A 19,779-nucleotide genomic window follows, 5' to 3' on the forward strand; every position below is an offset into this window, starting at 1 on the left:
GATCCAAGGCTCATTCAACATATGCAAATCACTGAATGTGATTCACCACATAAACAGATTTAAAAGCAAAATCCATATGATCATATCAATAGATATGAAAAAGGCTTTTGATGAAATACAACTTCCCTTCATGATAAAAACCCTCAACAGACTAGACATCAAAGGAACACATCTCAGAATAATGACAGCCATCTGTGTCAAACTCAGCACAAGCATCATAATGAATGGACAAAAGCTGAAATTAGTTCCTTTGACAGCCAGAACAAGAAAAGAATGCTCACTCTTATTACTCTCATTTAACATAATACAAGAAGTCCTAGCCAGAGCAATCAGGCAAGAGAAAGAAAGAAAAGACATCCAAGTAGGAAAAGAAGAAGTCAAACTATCTCTCTTTGCTGATGATATGATTGTATACCTGGAAAACGCTAAAAACTCCACTCATATGTTCCCGCATGCTGTCAGTTTTGTCCATTAATATTTATAGCATATAAATTGCAGTTGTTTTAAATTATCAGTCTTAAAATTCTTCAACCTGATTGATTGGTTGATTTTTGCCTTTTAGTATGCCTTGCAATTTTTGCTTGATGCACTGTATATAACAAACTGCTGTAAATAGGGCTTTGGTAATGTGGTGATAAGATGTTGGGGGTGGGAGTTGTTCTATAGTCCTATGGTTAGATTTCATTATTTTGGTGAACCTGTGCCTCTGGACTGTGAACTTCACGAGTACTTTTTGTAACCCACATCCTCTTTTTAGGTGAAACATAATGAGTTGAGGGGGCTGGAGTTAGATATTTTTCTGCTGTCACCTAGGATGATAAATTTGATTGGAGTTGGGTATTTCCTTTGATTTAGACCAGCTGATTCTTATAAAACCCAGCAAGTTAGGCTCTGGTTACATAGCTTCTCCTAAGAGTACAATATACTATGAAGAACAGAATGCCCTGTTGTATTTCAAAATTGTTTCTCCACCCGCTGCCCTTTCCCCCATTTCCAAAAGCAGAAGGGTGGATTTTCTCCGAAATTCACTCAGAAAGCCTGGTGAATTTCCAGACAATAAAACACACAAAAGTATGTGGGGGGGCGGGGATAGGGGGACTGATTATCAAGTCCCCCTGAAGCGTTTACTCTCAGACTTGTCCACAATGAGCCTTCAGCAATTCATCAATTACAGTCCAGGTTTTTCTGTCCCAGAGCCTGTTCCCGTAGAGGTTTCTGCTTCTGCATACAAGATCTGTTTTTTTGTATCGGTCTATCTGTCTCTCCAATTTGGGGAGCATGGGTTTATCCTGTACCTCTTCTTTCTTGAAGATCTAAGAAGTGTTAGAGTTGTTGATTTTTCATTTTATTCAACTTTTTACTTGTTGTTCGGAAGGAGTGGTGACTTCTGAGCTTTTTATCTGCTGCTTTGGAAACTGAGAGTTCCCTGTTACTTGTTTTGTACCATAATTTTTTTTTTTTTTTTTTTTTTTTTTTTTGAGACGGAGTCTTGCTCTGTCACCCAGGCTGGAGTGCAGTGGCCGGATCTCAGCTCACTGCAAGCTCCGCCTCCCGGGTTTACGCCGTTCTCCTGCCTCAGCCTCCCGAGTAGCTGGGACTACAGGCGCCCGCCACCTCGCCCGGCTAGTTTTTTTGTATTTTTTAGTAGAGACGGGGTTTCACCGTGTTAGCCGGGATCGTCTCTCGATCTCCTGGCCTCGTGATCCGCCCGTCTCGGCCTCCCAAAGTGCTGGGATTACAGGCTTGAGCCACCGCGCCCGGCCTGTACCATAATTTTTAAAAAGGTTTTTGTTGGTAAACTGTATGGGATAGATGTTACCTCTGCTTCTGAAAGTAAACCTGTATTGTGGGCTTCTTCTACGACCTTTGCAGCCTCTGGATTGCATGCCAGAAGCTGTCTCACCACCACGAAGTTCTTCTAAACTAATCACTTGGGAAGGGAGAAAGTGCAGAAGGAAAGCAACTTATTTCTAAGAAAATGGCACAGAATTTCCTCACATGTTTTTACTGACCTCTTACTGTACAAAATGTAATGGCCTCACATAACTCCAAGGGAGGCTAGGGCATTTGGATTTTATCTTGGAGGCCATGTGCCCAGCAAAAAAGATAATAGATATTAGGGGACAAATAGCACTCTGCCATAATGTGATTCAGATTTTGACCAATTTGGTTGACCAAAAAATAAAGAAATCAGCAGAATTTATGTATCCGCTAAGTTCTTACTGTGTATTATACTATTTTAGGCTTTGGGGTGCAATAATATGATAGCATTAGGTAGTAGACCTTTACATACCCCAAACAGAAAATGTAGATTTTATTCAACTATACACGGGAATGTTTACAAAAATGATCATGTATTAGACACAAATAAAAGTTTAATATTTTTAAAAACTGAGTGCATAGTTCATATTCTTTAATTACATCCCAACAAAAATAGAAGTAAATATGTAAAACATAACAAAAACATGTTAGAAATTGAGCACATTTTTCAAAAAAGAGAAAATAAAAAAATATGGAGAAACGGGTTAAAAGGACACTTCATGGCATGGCTAAAGAGAAACAGAGCAATACTCTTTTATTTAAAGCTGAAGGACTCTGATTTAAACCTAGTATTTCTGTTAAGAAATAAGAAAAACAGGCCAGGCGCGGTCGCTCATGCCTGTAATCCCAGCAGTTTGGGAGGCCGAGGTGGGCAGATCACCTGAGGTCGGCAGTTTGAGACCAGCCTGACCGACATGGAGAAACCCTGTCTCTACTAAAAATACAAAATTAGCCGGGTGTGGTAGCGTATGCCTGTAATACCAGCTACTCGGGAGGCTGAGGCAGGAGAATAGCTTGAACCTGGGAGGCGGAGCTTGCGGTGAGCCAAGGTTGTGCCATTGTACTCCAGCCTGGGGCAGCAAGAGCGAAACTCTGTCTCAGGAAAAAAAAAAAAAAAAAAAGAAGAAGAAGAAAAAGAAAATAAAAACACTTGTCTTAAAATATTTTAAAATGTTATTTATAATGAAAAACTGAGGAAATAGTAAAACCAATAAAAGAAATAAACATAACCAAAAGGTGATCTTTTGGAAATACAAATGAAAGAAATTGCTCTCAATTTTCAGTAAGTGAAAAAGAAACCAAGTGAAACTACAATATTAGTAATGAAAAATAAATAACCGCAACTACAGAAGAGATTGAAAAAAGAATACATCATGCAATTTTTGCCAATCAATTTAAGGACCAAGAGGAAAGAATATTTTTGAATGAAATTTAAAACAGATAAAAAATAACTCTAGGAGTGTTAAGCTTGAATAGATGAATTATCATATCAGAAAGGTGATTATCAGCTAACGTTATACAAGCAATAAGATCATTTTCATAGCTGAGTTCTAGCTAACCTTTACAGAACATATTATTAAATTTTAATGAGTTTAAAAATAATTCCAGACCACAGGGAGCCAAAATGGAACTCTGAATGGTTCATTTTTATTCATTTAGCAAAGCATTAATACTAAACCCTCATTAAATGGTACAAAATATTACATATGAATGGAAATGGAAAAACATCTAGATAATGTATTTGCAAAGACAATTCACTAAACACAAGAAAAATACCCCCTAAGCAAATAAATGCAATAATAAAAGAGGTTCATTCTCAGAAAACTCAATAGTTAGAGTCCCCATTTTAAAAGAGAAAAGCATTAAGATCATCTCAATAGATGATGAAAGAAAAATAATTGATAGATATTTCTAAGAAAAACTATACTAGAAATGGAATTGAATGACTTTAAACAAACACTATTTTCAAAAAACTAATAATGTAATTCTAAAATGGCAAAATACTAGTACCATTTCAATGTATATTGGGACCAGAGGCATGCTCACTATTTATATTAATATACAAGAGTAAAGAAATATAAGTAAATAACAAAATAAAGGAAATTGAAGTAAATGGTATATAATCTTGAAATATGATAAAACCATCTTCCTTGTAAATCATATTGTTCACTTAGAAAACCAGAGATCAATGGAGACAAGCGGAAGGGTGGACCACGTACCCCATGCCCAGCCCTTTCTATGTCCTGAACCTTGTGAGCTGCTGCTGGTGGAGAAGGCCCTCCCCTAACTCTCCCAGCTCATGGTAAATCTCTTCTTGTGTGGTTTCTAGCCTGTGGCTGCCATAGGTGTGGACCCTGGACATTGCAGGGACAGCTCCTCCCCACTTTTCTGTGGTAGCCCTTGGCTCTTGCTGCTGCCACTTCTGCTTTCTGGGACTGGGACTCAGATTTATGCTACACCTTACTCCATCCCAGTCCCTAGTAAACAGCATTGGATTTGTTTGTATTTGTCAAAAACAAGGTGTGGCATAGCCATTAGCACCTATGTTGGGGAAACAGCACACAAGCAAGAAGCTTACAGCCTCAGTGGCAAGCACTTCATCATATCAAAGATGGAGAACTCTCGTAGTCATTTGTCATGCCTTCTGCAGACAAAAGATACCAAAAAGTTGCAAAGATCTGTCCATCTTGTAGATAAGGCCACTAATAAGTCAAAAATCTGTCAACATCAACCACAATGTGTCCAAATATGCCCCATTTGACTGCTAAGGTTGAGGACAAAGGAAATGCAATTAAGACAGTTACAGTCAACATAGTTGACATTGCAAAGGGCCCAGTTGGCCTCCTGTGCATCCCACCAAATATTTTATTTGTAAGTTAGAAGCACAAGTCCTGTGGTGGCAAGAATGACCATTACATTATCAGTGGATCTCATGAGGCAAACAAACTGCAAGACATGTTGGATGGATTCATTTAAAAACGTGTTCTCAGTCCAGAGTGAGAATCCTGAAATGCATCTGCACATCAACCCAAAGAAGCAAAGCATAGGTAATTTTTGTAAAGCCAGTTTCTATAGAGACATGCTTCATACCTATCATAAACTCTGCACATTTATTCTCAAAAATCCATCTGAAAATAGTGAGTGGTACAGAAGAGAAAGAACAGTAAAAGAAAAACAGAAAGAGCAATGACAAGGCAATGACTCCATACGCAGCAGTGAGAAAGCACCATCACCGCCACCACCGGATGCAGTGAGTCCTCTTCATATGCCGTGGAAGAAGAGGAAAGGGATGACTGGGGGTGGATACGACTGAGGAAATTCAAAGGTATAGAACAGATAAAATCAGTGATCATGCACATGTTCTTTCAGTGATGATCTCGAAAGAACTTTTGAGGAGCAGATCAATATCCTATTTGATTTTTTTTTTTAAGAAAAAGAAGAAGGTGTTATTGACTCATCTGATAAAGAAAGTGTTTCTGATGCATAAAGACTGGTTGTAAAAGCCATGGGCCCTCTTATTCTGACCAAAGTTCTTTTTCATGACATTAGAGAACAAATGAAGAAGCACAGACACCATTTCCCATGATTTTTCACAAGAAAACTCAGTGGTACCTTCTTCATGGTGTAGAGTCTGTGGTAACAATGCTTCTAGCTTGGCTCATCTCCAAGATTTCACATACATTGAAAGAGATGTAAGATGTGGACCTTTTTGAAAAAGAGGTTATCATTGGCTGTTCAGGAAAGGACTCTGAAATATGTCTGAAAAGAACGTGACATAGAATAGGGAGTAGAGCAAGATAGTGAAAGAGAAGATTCCACTGATTGTCTCGCCTGCAAGGATACCAATTTAACAACTATCTACACATAAGAGGCATTGAAGAGGTAGAAAAAAAAACTATCTTGAATAGCCAATGCCACTCCTAACACATTCCCTGGCAGTGGCAACATGGTGCAGAGAGCATTTCTGTGCACTGAGGAGAGGGAGCGTAAATCAACTGTTAGGCATTGAACTCAGTGCTGTCTTGTTACAGCAGAAAGGAAAACCAGACCAAACTCAACCGACACCACAGAGGGAGCATATAAACTAGCTAAAGGGTAACTGCCATTCCCAGCACTTGGAACTTGAGTTCCTGCAAGTCTTGCCACTGCAGGCTAAAGTCCTCTGGGGTTCTAAATAAACTTGAAATGCAGTCTAGGCCACTAGGACTGCAACTGCCAGCTGAGTGCTTAGGTTAAGGATGAGTACCAGGCCAGATAGCATTCATCACAAGCTGACTAAAAAGCCCTTAGGCCTTAAGGGGTCATGAGCAGTGGTCTGGCAGTAATCCCCATGGAACTGTGGTGGCAGTGGCCGTGGGGTGCAGCTCCTCTGCTTTTGGAAAGGGTGGGCAGTATACAAAAACCTGCATTTTGTGGTTCGAGTGCCAGCTCAGCTGCAGTACAGTAGAACACTTCTAAGTTTTTGAACTCTAGTCCCTGGTTTCTGACTGGCACCTCTGGACCCACCCAGGGTCTGGGGGAACTCGCCACCCTGAAGAGAAGGACACAGGCCTGGCTGGATTTGCTGCCTACTATATGTAGAGTCCTAGGGCCTCGAGCAGAAATAAGCAGTAGCCAGGGAGTGGTTACAGCAGGCCTTGCATGGGACCCAGTGCTATCCTGGCCTCACGTCTGACCCAGCAGAGTCATAATGGTGATGGACACAGGGGTGCTTGTCTCACTCCGCCTCCAGCTTCAGGTGGCTCAGAATACAGAAATACACTCCACTTGTTTGTTTGGAAGAAAGTAAGCAAGGAAAACAAGTGTCTCTGCCTGGTAATCCACCGAATTCATCCAGCTCTTGTCCAAGACCATCAAGGTGGTACCTGTGTGAGTCTGTGAGAACCACAGCATTACTGGCCTTGGGGTATGACCTAAGGCAGAAATAGATGGCATAGATGATAACACTCAAGTCTTTCCAAATATCTATAAAGTCTTCCCAGGAAGAATGGGTACAACAAACCCAGACTGCAAAGACTACGATAAATACCCAACTCTTCAATGCCCAGACACAGATGAACGTCCACGAGTAACAAGACCATGCAGGAAAACATGACCTCATCAAATGAAGTACATAAGGCACCAGGGACTGATTCTAGAAAAAGAGAAAGTGACCTTTCAGACACAGAATTCAAAATAGCTGTTTTAAGGGAACTCACAGAAGATCAAGATAACACAGATAAGAAATTAAGAATTCTGTCAGATACATTTAAAGAGAGATTGAAATAAAAGAATTGAGCAGAAAGTCTGGAGCTGAAAAAAGCATGCTGGAGAATGGATCATAATCTTTTAATAGCAGAATTGATCAAGCAGAAGAAATAATTAGTGAACTTGAAGACAGGCTATTTGAAAACACACAGGCAGAGGAGACAGAAATAAAAAATTAAAAACAATGAAGCACACCTGCAGGATCTATAGAAAATAGCCTCAAAAGGGCAAATCTAAGAGTTATTGGCCTTAAAGAGGAGGTAGAGAAAGAGATAAGGGTAGTAGAGAGTTTATTCAAAGGGATGATGACAGATAATTTTCCAAACCCAGAGAGAGATATCAATAGCCAGATACAAGAAGGCTATAGAACACCAAACAGATTTAAACCAAAGAAGAAGACTACCTCAAGGCATTTAACCATCAAATTCCCAAAAATCGAGGATTAAAAAAAAAAAAAAGGATCCTAAAAGAAGCAAGAGAAAAGAAATAACATACATTGGCACGCCAGTAGGTCTGGTAGCAAACTTCTCAGTGGAAATTCTTGCAGGCCAAGAGAAGAGTGGCATGGCATATTTAAAGTGCTGAAGCAAAAAAAGTTTTACCTTAGAGTAGTATATCTGGCAAAAATACTCTTCAGATATGAAGGAGATAAAAACACTTTTCCAGACAACGAAAAGCTAAGGGATTTCATCAATACCAGACCTGTTCTTCAAGAAATGCTAAAGGGAGTACTTCAATCAGAAAGAAAAGCATGTTGGCAAGCAATAAGAAGTCATCTTTGGGTAGAAAACTTATTGGTAATAGTAAGTACATGGAAAAATGGAATGTTATAATGACGTAATTGTATTTCATAAACCACTCTTATCCTAAGTAGAAAAGCTAAATGGTGAAGCAATCAAAAATGACAACAACAACTTTTCAAGACATAGTACAATAAGATACAAATAAAAACAACAAAAAGTTAAAAAGTGGGAGCTGAAGACAAGGCATGGAGGTTTTATTAGTTTTTTGATTGTTTGCTTATTTGGTTGCTCGTTCATGCAGACAGTGCTATCAGCATAGATAGTATGTGCAAGCCTCACACCAACTCCAAACCAAAAAACATACAATGAGTATGCAAAAAATAAAAAGAAACTAAATCATACCACTAGAGAAAATCATCTTAACTAAAAGGAAGGCAGGAAGGAAAGAAAGAAGGGAGAGAAGACCACAAAACAACGAAAAAAGGAATAACGAAATGACAGGAATAAGTCATTACTTATCAGTAATAACACTGAATATAAATGGACTAAACTCTGCAATGAAAAGACCTAGAGTTGCTAAACGGATGAAAATAAACAAGACTCAATGATCTGTTGCCTACAAGAAACACACTTCACCTATAAAGACACACATAGACTGAAAATGAAGGGATGGAAGAAGATATTCCTTATTAATAGAAACCAAAAAAGAGCAGGAGTCACTATACTTATATCAGATAAAATATATTTCAAGACAAAAACTTTAAGAAGAGATAAAGAAGGTCACTATATAATGATAAAGGGGTCCATTCAGGAAGAGACTATAACAATTTTCAATATATTTGCACTCAACATGGGCACACTCAGATACATAAAGTAAACATTTATTAGAGGTAAAGAGAGCTAGACCCCAATACATTAATTCCTGGAGACTTCAGCACATCCCTTTCAGCCTTGGACAGATCTTCCAGAAAGAATATCAACAAAGAAACACCAGACTTAATCCACACTATACAACAATTGGATGAAAGAGATATTTACAGAAGAATTCCGCTTTGGCTAGGGATGGTTTATATGCTTCCTCTGTGGTGTCAGTTGAGTTTGGTCTGGTTTTTTGAATGGAAGCTTCATCTGCCCACCAAGTTTTAATTGTTAGAACTGAGCAAGAGTCAGGCAAGCCCGAGCAAAAGCATCCCAGTCAGTAGGAATCATCTCATTGGAGACAGCAACATTCTTTAACAGGCCCATTACAAAAGAAGACCCTGGTCCATATTGATTAGTAGCTTGTTTAAATTATTTAAGCATTTAAAAAGGAAAAGGCTCAAATGTAGCTATAATATTCCCCTGTTGATCAGGTGGGTGTATTCTAACAGGAAACTGCCAAGCATTCATATCACCCTCTCGTCTAGCTTGCTGGATTCCTGCCTGAATAGAACTGACAGTGGTCACTTGATGCGCTGCTCGAATGATCACTGGGTTCACTACTTTTTGCCCAGTGTCCTCTGGAAAATAAAGATCTGGAGGGTCAGGCCACTCCTTTTTTTCAAAATAATGAGGGGTACAGAGAGGTAGGGACAAGCCTCTCCTTCCTTTGCCACTTTAGCTGGCAAGCAAACCTGCTCTGTCACCTCTTCTGTTACTTTGTTGTACTCTCCTTCTTCCTGTGATTCCTCCTCCTCCTCATCTGTGTGGAAAGGCTCCAAGACAGAATGAACCAGAACCCACACTGACCAGACAGTTATAGGAATATCCTCAGCACCATCCTTATATGCCTTTTTCATTGCGCTGCCTACCTTTTCTCAGACCTCTACATTCATAGTTCCTTGGTCTGGAAACCAGGGGCAATATTTCTCTACCACACTAAAAACCTGCATAAGTCGGCTAGTGCTAACCTTCACTCCTCCTTTTCTGAGGAGCTGCTGAAGCAGACTCACATAAGCCTCGTGCCTGCTCGACCCTTGTCCCATTGTTACCCTGATGCTTCCGAGCTCGCCTTCTTACTCACCACAGGGATTGCTTAAGAGTACTCGGGTGCTCTCCAGTGTAGTTCCACGTTCTCCAAATGTCACTCTGGTGACCCTTCGACCTGGGTTTGAGCCCCACATATGGGCGCCACTTACCAAGGCCAGCTCAGTCGTGGAGACCTCAACCCAGTGGCACTAGAGGAATGAAGACAAAGACACAGAAATAGAGTACAGAGTGGGATCGGGGGCTGACGGCCTTCAGAGCTGAGAGCCACGAACAGAGTTTGACCCACATATTTATTGACAGCAAGCCAGTGATAAGCATTATTTCTAGAGGTTATAGATTAACTAAAAGCATTCCTTACAGGTAACAAAGCATTCTTAGTGAGGAGCAGAGAAACAGGCTCTGGCTTGTTATCTACAGCAGGAACATGTCCTTAAGGCACAAATCGCTCATGCCATTGTTTGTGGTTTTGGAACGCCTTGAGTGTTTTGGCCCTGGGTGGGCCAGGTGTTCTTTGCCCTCATTGTGGTAAACCAGCAACCTCCAGCATGAACATCATAGCCATCACAAGCATGTCACATTGCTGCAGAAATCCTGTTTGTGGCCAGTTTCTTTCAGGCCTGTTCATGACAGGCTTAGGGCCTCTTCCCAGCAAAAGACAAAGAAAGGCATTACATAATGGTAAAGGCTTCAATTCAACAAGAAGACTTGACTATCCTAAATATATGTACACTGAACACAGGAGCACCCAGATTGAAAAGGCAGGTTCTTAGAGACCTACAGAGAGACATAGACTCCCACACAATTATAGTGGGAGACTTCAGCACTCCTCTGACAGTATTAGACAGATCATTGAGGCAGAAATAACAAAAATATTGAGGACCTGAACTCAGCATTGGACCAAATGGATCTGATAGACCTCTAATGAACTCCCCATTCCAAAATAAGAGAATATACCATATGGCACATGCTCTAAAATCTTACATCCTGGAAATAAAGCCTACTTGATCACAGTGGATTACCTTTTTGATGTGTTGCTGGATTCAGTTTGCAAGTATTTTGTTGAGATTTTTGCACCAATGTTCATCAAGGATATTGGCCTGAAATTTTCTTTATTTGTTGGGTCTCTGCCAGGTTTTGGTATCAGGATGGTGCTGGCTTCGTGAAGTGAGTTGGGGAGGAGTCCTTCCTAAATTTTTTGGAATAATTTCAGTAGGAGTGGTACCAGCTCTTCTTTGCACATCTGGTAGAATTCAGCTGTGAATTTATCAAGTCCTGGGCTTTTTTTGGTTGGTAGGCTATTTATTACTGATTCAATTTTGAAACGTGCTACTGATGTGTTCAGGGAATCAATTTCTTCTTGGTTCAGTCTGTCAGAATTTTGACAGAAAGGAAGAAAAGCAACCCTTGTTGCATTTGCCACAGGCTTTAATGGGTTTCACATTGAAGTCCTTAATTCATCTTAAGTTGATTTTTGTATATGGTGTAAGGAAGGCATCCAGCTTCAATCTTCTGCATATGGCTAGCCAGTTATCCCAGCACCATTTATTGAATAAAGGATCATTTCCGCATTACTTGCTTTCATCAACTTTGCAAAAGATCAGATGGTTGTAGGTGTGCAGCTTTACTTCTGAGTTCTCCACTCTGTTCCGTTGGTCTATGTGTCTGCTTTTGTACCAGTATCATACTGTTTTGATTATTGTAGCCTGACGGTGTAGTGTGAAGTCGAGCTTTGCTCTTTATGCTTAGGATTGCTTTGACTCTCTGGGCTCTTTTTTGCTTTCATATGAATTACAGTTGTACTTTGATAGGAGTAGTGTTGAATCTGTAAATTATTTGGGTAGTGATATAGTTTGGATATTTGTCTCCACCCAAATCTAATGTTGAATTGTAAATCCCAGTGCCGGAGGTGGGGCTTGGTGGGAGGTGTTTGAACCATGGACATGGATTTCTCATAGCATCTTCATAATAGTGAGTTCTTGTGAGATGTGGTTATTTAAAAGTGTGTGGCACCTCCCCCCACCCACCAAGTCTCTCTCTTGCTCTCATTATCAACATGTGGTATGCCTGCTCTTTGCCTTCTGCCATAATTGGAAGGAAACTGAGGCCTCTCCAGAAGCAGATGCCACTATCCTTTCTGCAAGTCTTTCAGAAACATGAGCCAATTAAATCTCTTTTCTTATAAATTATCCAGTCTCAGATATTGCTTTATAGTACTGCAAGAATGGCCTAATACAGAAAATTGATACCAAGTTGTTTGGCATTGCTATAAAGATACCTGAAGGTGTGGAAGCAGCTTTAAAACTGGGTAATGGGCCGGGCGCGGTGGCTCAAGCCTGTAATCCCAGCACTTTGGGAGGCCGAGACGGGCGGATCACGAGGTCAGGAGATCGAGACCATCCTGGCTAACACGGTGAAACCCCGTCTCTATTAAGAAATACAAAAAACTAGCCGGCGAGGTGGCGGGTGCCTGTAGTCCCAGCTACTCGGGAGGCTGAGGCCGGAGAATGGCGTAAACCCGGGAGGCGGAGCTTGCAGTGAGCTGAGATCCGGCCACTGCACTCCAGCCTGGGTGACAGAGCGAGACTCCGTCTCAAAAAAAAAAAAAAAAAAAAAAAAAATACTGGGTAATGGGTAGAGTTTGGAAGAGTTTGGAGGGCTCAGAAGAAGACAGGAAGATGAGGGAAATGTTGAACTTCTTAGTAACTGGCTAAATGGTTACGACCACAATGCTAATAATGATATAGACAGTGAAAACCAGGCTGCCAAGGTCTCAGATGGAAATGATGAACTTATTGGGAACTGGAGTAAAGATCATGTGTGTTACACCTTGGTGAAGAGATTGGCTGCATTCTGTTTATGCCCTAGGGGGGTTATGGAAGTTCGAGCATGAAAGTGAATATCTAGGGTATCTGGTGGAAGAAATTTCTAACCCGCAAAGCATTCAAGAGGTGGCATGGTCTAACAAAATGACTTAAATCTGGAACTTATATTTAAAAGGGAATCAGAGCATAAAAGTTTGGAAAATTTGCAGCCTGGCTGTGTGGTAGAAAAGATTGTTTTCAGGAGAATTGAGCCAGGTTGTGGAGCAACCCCCTGCTAAAGATGTTTTCATAACTAAAAAGGAAGCAAATGCCACTAGCCAAGACAATGGGAAAAAGGCCTCAAAGGCTTTACGTAGAGCATCCCAGCAGGTACTCCCCTCACAGACACTGAGGTATAGAAGGACTGAATTATTTCCTGGCCAGTTCCAGGGCCCCACTGCCCTGTGCAGCCTCAGGACACTGTTCCCCACATCTTGGCCACCGCTGCTCCTGCCTCAGCCCAAAGGGCCCCAGATCTTGCTTGTACCACTTCTTCAGACACCCCGGTGCACTGTATGCCTTGGTAGCTTCTACATGGTTTGAAGCCTGTAGGCATGCAGATTGCAAGAGTGAATGAGACTTTACAATATCTGCTGAGATTTCAGAGGATGTATGGAAAAGCCTGGGTGTCCAGGCGGAAGGCTGCTGTAGGAGCTGAACCCTCACAGAGACTTTCTCCTCTGGCAGTGTGGAGAGGAAATGTGGGGTTTGAGCCCACACAGAGTCCCCACTGGGGCATTGTCTAGTGGAACTGTGAGACGGGGACTGCTGTCCTCCATCTCCCAGAATGGTAGATTCATTGGCAGCTCGCACCCTCTGTCTGGAGAAGCCACAGGCACTCAATACCAGTGTGTGAGAGCAGTCTCACGGGCTTTGGAACCCACCCGTTTCACCAGTGTGCTCTGGATGTGTGACATGAAGTCAAAGGAGATTATTTTGGAGCTTTGAGATTTAAAGCTGCCCTGCTGGATTTCAGCCTTACCTGGGGCCTGTTGCCTCTCTCATTTGGGTACCTTGTTTCTTTTGGAATGGGAAGGTTTACCCAATGCCTATACCCTCATTGTACCTTGGGAGTAAATAATTTGATTTTGATTTTGATTTTACAGGCTCATAGGTGGGAGAGATTTGCCTTGTCTTAGATGAGACTTTGGACTTTTGAGTTAATGCTAGAATGAATTAAGGCTTTTGGGGACAGCTGGGTAGGCATGATTGTATTTTTCAGTGTGAGGACAAGAGACTTGGTAGGGCCAGGGGTGAAATGATGTAGTTTGGCTATCTGTCCTTACCCAAATCAAATGTTGAATTGTAATGCCCAGTACAGAGGTGGAACTTAGTGGAAGGTATTTGGATCATGGGGGCAGATCACTCATGGCTTGGTGCTGCCTTTGTGATTGTGACTTCTTCTGAGATCTGGCCATTTATATGTGAGTGGTACCTCTGCTCTGACACACTCGCCTTCTCTCTTGTTTTAATTGTTGCCGTGTGATGTTCCTACTCTCCCTTTGCCTTCTGCCGTGACTGGAAGCTTCCTGAGGCACTTTTAGAAGCAGATGCCACTAAGCTTCCTGTAACACCTGCAGAACTGTAAGCCGATTAAATATTTTTCTTATAAATTACTCAATCTGATGTATTTCTTTATAGCAGCGCAAGACCAGCCTAACACAGCTACTATAGCTGTTTTATGATATTGATTCTTCCAATCCATGAGGATGCATTTTCTATTGATTTTTGACATCTCTGATCTTTTCTAGCAGTGCTTTATAGTTCTCCTTGTAGACATATTTTACCTTTTCAGTTTTCTGTATAGCTATATATTTCAATTTTGTGTAGCTACTATAAATGGGACAGTGTTCTTTATTTTCAGCTTGTATATTATTGGTATACGGATATTCTGCTCATTTTTATACATTGATTTTTGTATCCTGAAACTACTACAGATGTTTATCAACTAAAAGCCTGAAAAGTGCAATAACAAGTTTTGAAATTGAGTCAGTAATAAGACTAGCAATCAAAACAAGCCCTGGACTAGATGGGTTTACAGCCACATAAAACCATACATACAAAAAAACACTGGTACCAATCTTACTGACACCGTTCCCAAAATAGTTCAAGGGAAGCTCCTCGCTAACAGATCCTATGAGCCAGCATCAGCCTGATATCAAAATCTGGCAGAGACACAGTGAGGAAAGAAAACATCCGGCCAATATCCCTGATGAACATAGATGCCGAAATCTTCAAGAAAATACCAGCAGGCTGAATCCAGCAGCACATCAAAAAGTTAATTTACCACAATCAAGTAGGGTTTATTCCTGGGATACAAGGCTCATTCCACATACACGAATCAGTGAATGTGTTTGTGATTCACCACATAAACAGATTTAAAAACAAAACCCATACAATCCTATCAATAGACATGGGAAAGGCTTTTGATAAAATTCAGCTTTCCTTCATGATAAAAACCCTCAACAGGCTAGGCATCAAAAAAAACACACCTCAAAATAAGGAGAGCTGTGTATGTCTAAGTCAGAGCAAACATCATAATGAACGGGCAAAAGCTGAAAACATTTCCCTTGAGAGCCAGAACAAAAAAAGAATGCTTACTCTCATTACGCTCATTCAACATGGTACAGGAAGTCCTAGCCAGAGCAATTAGGCAGGAGAAAGAAATAAAAGGCATCCAAATAGGAAAAGAAGTCAAACTATCTTTCTTTGCTGATGATATGATCGTATACCTGGAAAACCCTAAAAACTCTACCCGTATGTCTCGGCGTGCTGTCAGTTTTGTCCATTAAAATTTATAGCATATTAATTGCAGTTGTATTAAATTCCCCGTCTGGTTGTTATGCATATTCTGACTCTTTAAACTGATTTATTGATTGATTGACTATTTGATTGGTTGATTTTTGCCTTTTAGTATGCCTTGCAATTTTTTCATGATGCACTGTGTATAACAAACTGCTGTAAATAGGGTGTTGGTAATGTGGTGTTGAGGTGTTGGGGGCAGAAATTGTTCTACAGTCCTATGATTAGATTTCATTATTTTGGTGAACCTGTGCCTCTGCAGTGTGAAGTTCATGAGTGCTTTTCATTATTCATGCCCTTTTATTAGGTGTTAGGTGAAACAGGATGGGTTGCGGGGGGGGGGGGGCGGAGGGGGGGCGGGGGCGGGGCTGGAGTTAAGTATTTTCATTGTGTCACCTAGGATGCTAGATTTTTTCCTGAATCTAGACCAGTTGACTCTGATAAAACCCCAGCAAGTTAGGCTCTGGTAACAGAGTTTCTCTTGAGAGCAGAATATGCTGTGAAGAACCCAATGCTCTGTTGCATTTCACAATTGTTTCTTTTCCCACCCACTCCGAAAGCAATACGGGTGATTTTCTCTGAAATTCTCTCTGAAAACCTGGTGGAGCTCCAGAAGATAAAACACAGAGAAGTGTGGGAGGGCCCCAGATCATCAAGTCCCCCTGAAGCTTTTACTCTCAGACTTGTCCACACTGAGCCCTCAGCAATTCGTCAATTACAGTTCGGGTTTTTCTATCCCAGAACCTGTTCCTGTGGAGGTTTCTGCTCCTGTAAGCTCTAATTTTCTTTATCTTCCTCTGCGTCTCCAATTTTGGGAGCAGTGGTTGGTCCTGTGATCTCTCCCTTTGAAGACCTCTCCCTGTGGCCTCTCCCTATGGTCTGTCTCCTCGAAGATCTAAGAAATATTAAATTTGCTGATTTTTTAAATTTTGTTCAGCTTTTTACTTGCTGTTTGGAAGGAGTGGTACCTTTTGAGCATTTTACCTACTTAGTAAGGACTTAAAATGATCTCAGTACATGGAAATGATGAATGATCATGGCGATAAATATCTTAAATGCCCTGAGCTGATCATTGCACATCCTATGCATGTAACAAAATAATACATATACCTCCATAAATATGTACAGATATTATGTATCAATGAAAAATTTTATTTTGATCTAACTCTCTAACTAGTGAGTTTGCATTACTACTTCATGGCTAAAATTCTCAAATTGAAGCTATAAGATCTTTGTATATCTGTTTATTTACACGTGTATATAATGCAGGATTTTTCTCCACCTCTTCATCTGACTTGTGAGGGGGGTGCCCCATTCTCTTAGCCCGCCACACTTGACCCCTTGAGGGAGGGAGCATGTGAGCAAGTGAGTGCTGGATCCGGTCAGCCACTTTGGGCACTGGCAGGAGCAAACTTCATGCAGGACCCTCAGTTGCACCAGGCATGGGCGAACAAATGCAGGATCCAGCCGACCGCTTTGGGTGCTGGTAGGAGCAAGTTCCATGTGGACCCCACGGTGGCGCCCAGCTCGGGGTGCCTGCAACCCCAAAGCCCCAGAGGGCACGTTACAATGCTATCTTAGCTCTGCCATCCATGGACAGCGGTGTGTTATCACCTGAGTGGGCCCCTTGCCCCACCAAGTGGGGCAGCTGCCCTCTACCAGCGAGGGCAAAGGGCCAGTTGTGACAGCCTTTTTTGGGTACCTGCACTCCATGGGTTCCGAGCTGCTGTCTGGCATCTAAGCAGTGTAAGGCTATGCGGACACTTGAAGGATGGTGGAGGAGAATTTTATTTAGCAATAGAAGTGATTCTCAGCAGAGAGAGGAACTGGAGAAGGGACGCAACAGGCAGGTAATCTTCCTCTGAAGTCCAGCCGTCTCCAGCAGGCTCTTCTCTGAAGTCAAGCTGCCTCTCCTCCGAAGTCCAGCTGTCCCTCTGAAGTCAAGTCACCTCTCTCTAGTCAAGCCACTTCTCTCCCCTCTACTGACTGTGTCTGGGGTCTTTCTAGGAACAGGATGGGGGCGGAGTGGGCCAGTGGGTAGTTTTGGAAAAGGTGACATTTGATTGGTAAAAAGACATTATTCAGCAAGAACCAATTGGGAGAGAGCAGGCAAAGAGGGATAGAAGTTCTCACTTTGGGTCGTGGGTTTCAGGCTTTTTGGCTCAAAGGTGGGGCTTCACTGGGGACCCGCCCTTATCTGCCCAGAGTTTCTCTGCCTCCCGCCTCTATCATACATATTATGTTTTTATGTTATGTCTACATGGTAAAATCTGGTGTAGTTAGCCAGAAACTTTTTGAGGATAAATGAGCGCTCATATAAAATATATAGAGGCACCCAAATGCCTTTTAGGTCACATGACAAGTAAATTTTTAACAAAAAAGTTGATTTAAAAATTACTAGTGAATAAAAATTCATATGATTTAATTAAAAATTGTCAACATGCTTTTTGCCAGGGTTTACTGGCCAAATGGCTTAATATTTGTCTCTGATAAGTGTTTTAAAGTGTCAGGCTTTGAGAAGACGGAGTAGAAAACTATAAACACAACCTAAAGCAGAATGATTTTTGTTTACATAATTTTTTGATAAGTAAGACTAACTTAGTATTGTTAGTTTAATGAAAATAGCTGTAATCTTCTGAGTTGTTGACAAAATACCCCTATATTTTTTACTTTAAGGTTCTTATGTAGGTGAACACGTGATAATAACATGATATAAAAATGACTACCAAGGAAATAACTTGAAATGCTAACTAGCTCTGTCTAATATCCCAGCTATCATGAGTCTTCTAGGTAAACTGTTAACATTCTAGTATTCTAGGTAGATATAAATGAGGTAAAAATGTATAAACTTTTCATGTAATTTAAACTTTTAAATTCCTGTTAAATTTAACAATCGATACTCATTAAATGTGTGGGTCATTTCCAAATAATATAAAAAATAAATTGCTGAACATAGGTTTGTTTGTGACTTCTGAAATTTTGTAGAAAAACTAAATATTTGGGGGACTATTAATATACATACAAATGTGAAAACATATTTCTAAAAGTTATACAATATTTCTCATTTATAAAACACAGATACATGACAGACAGTTCAATATTTCTCACTTCCTAGATTTTTAATAAAATTTAATGTGACAAACATTTATTTTTAATTTTTTTAATTTTAAGGTTTTTTTGTTTTTTGAGAAACAGGGTCTTGCTCTGTCACCCAGGAGTACGGTAGTGTGAACACAGCTCACTGCAGTCTCAAACTCTTGGGTTCAAGCAGTTCTCCCAGCTCAGTCTTCTGGGTAGCTGGGACTACACGTGTGTATTACCAAGCCTGGCTAATTTTTTAAAAATATTTTTGTAGAGACAGAGTCTCACTATGTTGCCCAGGCTGGCCTCAAACTCCTTTGTTCAAGCAATCCTTCCACCTCAGCCTCCCAAATGCTGGGATCACAGGCATGAGCCACTGCATGTGGTTAAAATTTAAAATTTTTAATTAACATATGTATAATTCTGTATATAAAGTGTGCAAAAAAAAAATATATATATATATATATATATATATATATATATTTTTTTTTTTTTTTGGAGACGGAATCTCGCTCTGTTGCCCAGGCTGGAGCATAGTGGCATGATCTCGGCTCACTGCAAGCTCTGCCTCCCGGGTTCATGCCATTCTTGTGCCTCAGCCTCCTGAGTAGCTGGGACTATAGGCACCCGCCACCACGCCTGGCTAATTTTTTGTATTTTTAGTAGAGACGGGGTTTCACCATGTTAGCCAGGGTGGTCTCAATCTCCTGGCCTCATGATCCCCCCACCTCGGCCTCCCAAAGTGCTGGAATTACAGGCATGAGCCACTATGCCCAGCCAAATATATGTATTTCTGTGTGTGAGAGACAAGGTCTCATTTTGTTGCCTGGGCTGGAGTGCACTGGCTCAATCTCAGCTCACTGCAGCCTTGACCTCCCAGGCTCAAGAAGTCCTCCCACCTAAGCCTTTTAAGTAGCTGGGACTAACAGGCACATGCCTCCACACCCAGCTAATTTTTTTATTTTTTGTAGAGCTAAGGTCTCACTCTGAAAGCTATAAATATGTGTTCTTTGTTGAGATAAAGAATAATTTTGTCGAACTTAAAGATTATTGAAAGGCTGTTGTCAAATACGGAATTGGGGAAAAAAAATCACAAGATAGAAACCAGTAAGTAGGAGAGATGTAAAGAAAGTTATGGATATGAAGATGTATTTCTAGCAAGAAAGTTTAAAAAGAAAAGAGAATAATTTCATATGAGAAAGCATATTTTGTGGTAATTTTTTGTACTATACTAAAATTATTCATTGTGTAAGAAA

The 19,779-nt window shown here is 40.8% G+C and overlaps 1 protein-coding gene and 1 pseudogene across 13 annotated transcripts in view; both read left to right on the plus strand.

Moving 5' to 3' along the window:
- Nucleotides 1-19,779, plus strand: part of LOC105493322 (contactin-associated protein-like 4) — a 78,196-nt gene that overhangs the window by 12,407 nt on the left and 46,010 nt on the right. The gene's annotated exons all lie outside the window — the stretch shown is intronic.
- LOC139359472 (eukaryotic translation initiation factor 5 pseudogene) lies at nt 1,770-15,760 on the plus strand (annotated as a pseudogene).

The sequence above is a fragment of the Macaca nemestrina genome, chromosome 17, assembly GCF_043159975.1.
Source record: "Macaca nemestrina isolate mMacNem1 chromosome 17, mMacNem.hap1, whole genome shotgun sequence".
In the NCBI taxonomy this organism is placed as follows: domain Eukaryota; kingdom Metazoa; phylum Chordata; class Mammalia; order Primates; family Cercopithecidae; genus Macaca; species Macaca nemestrina.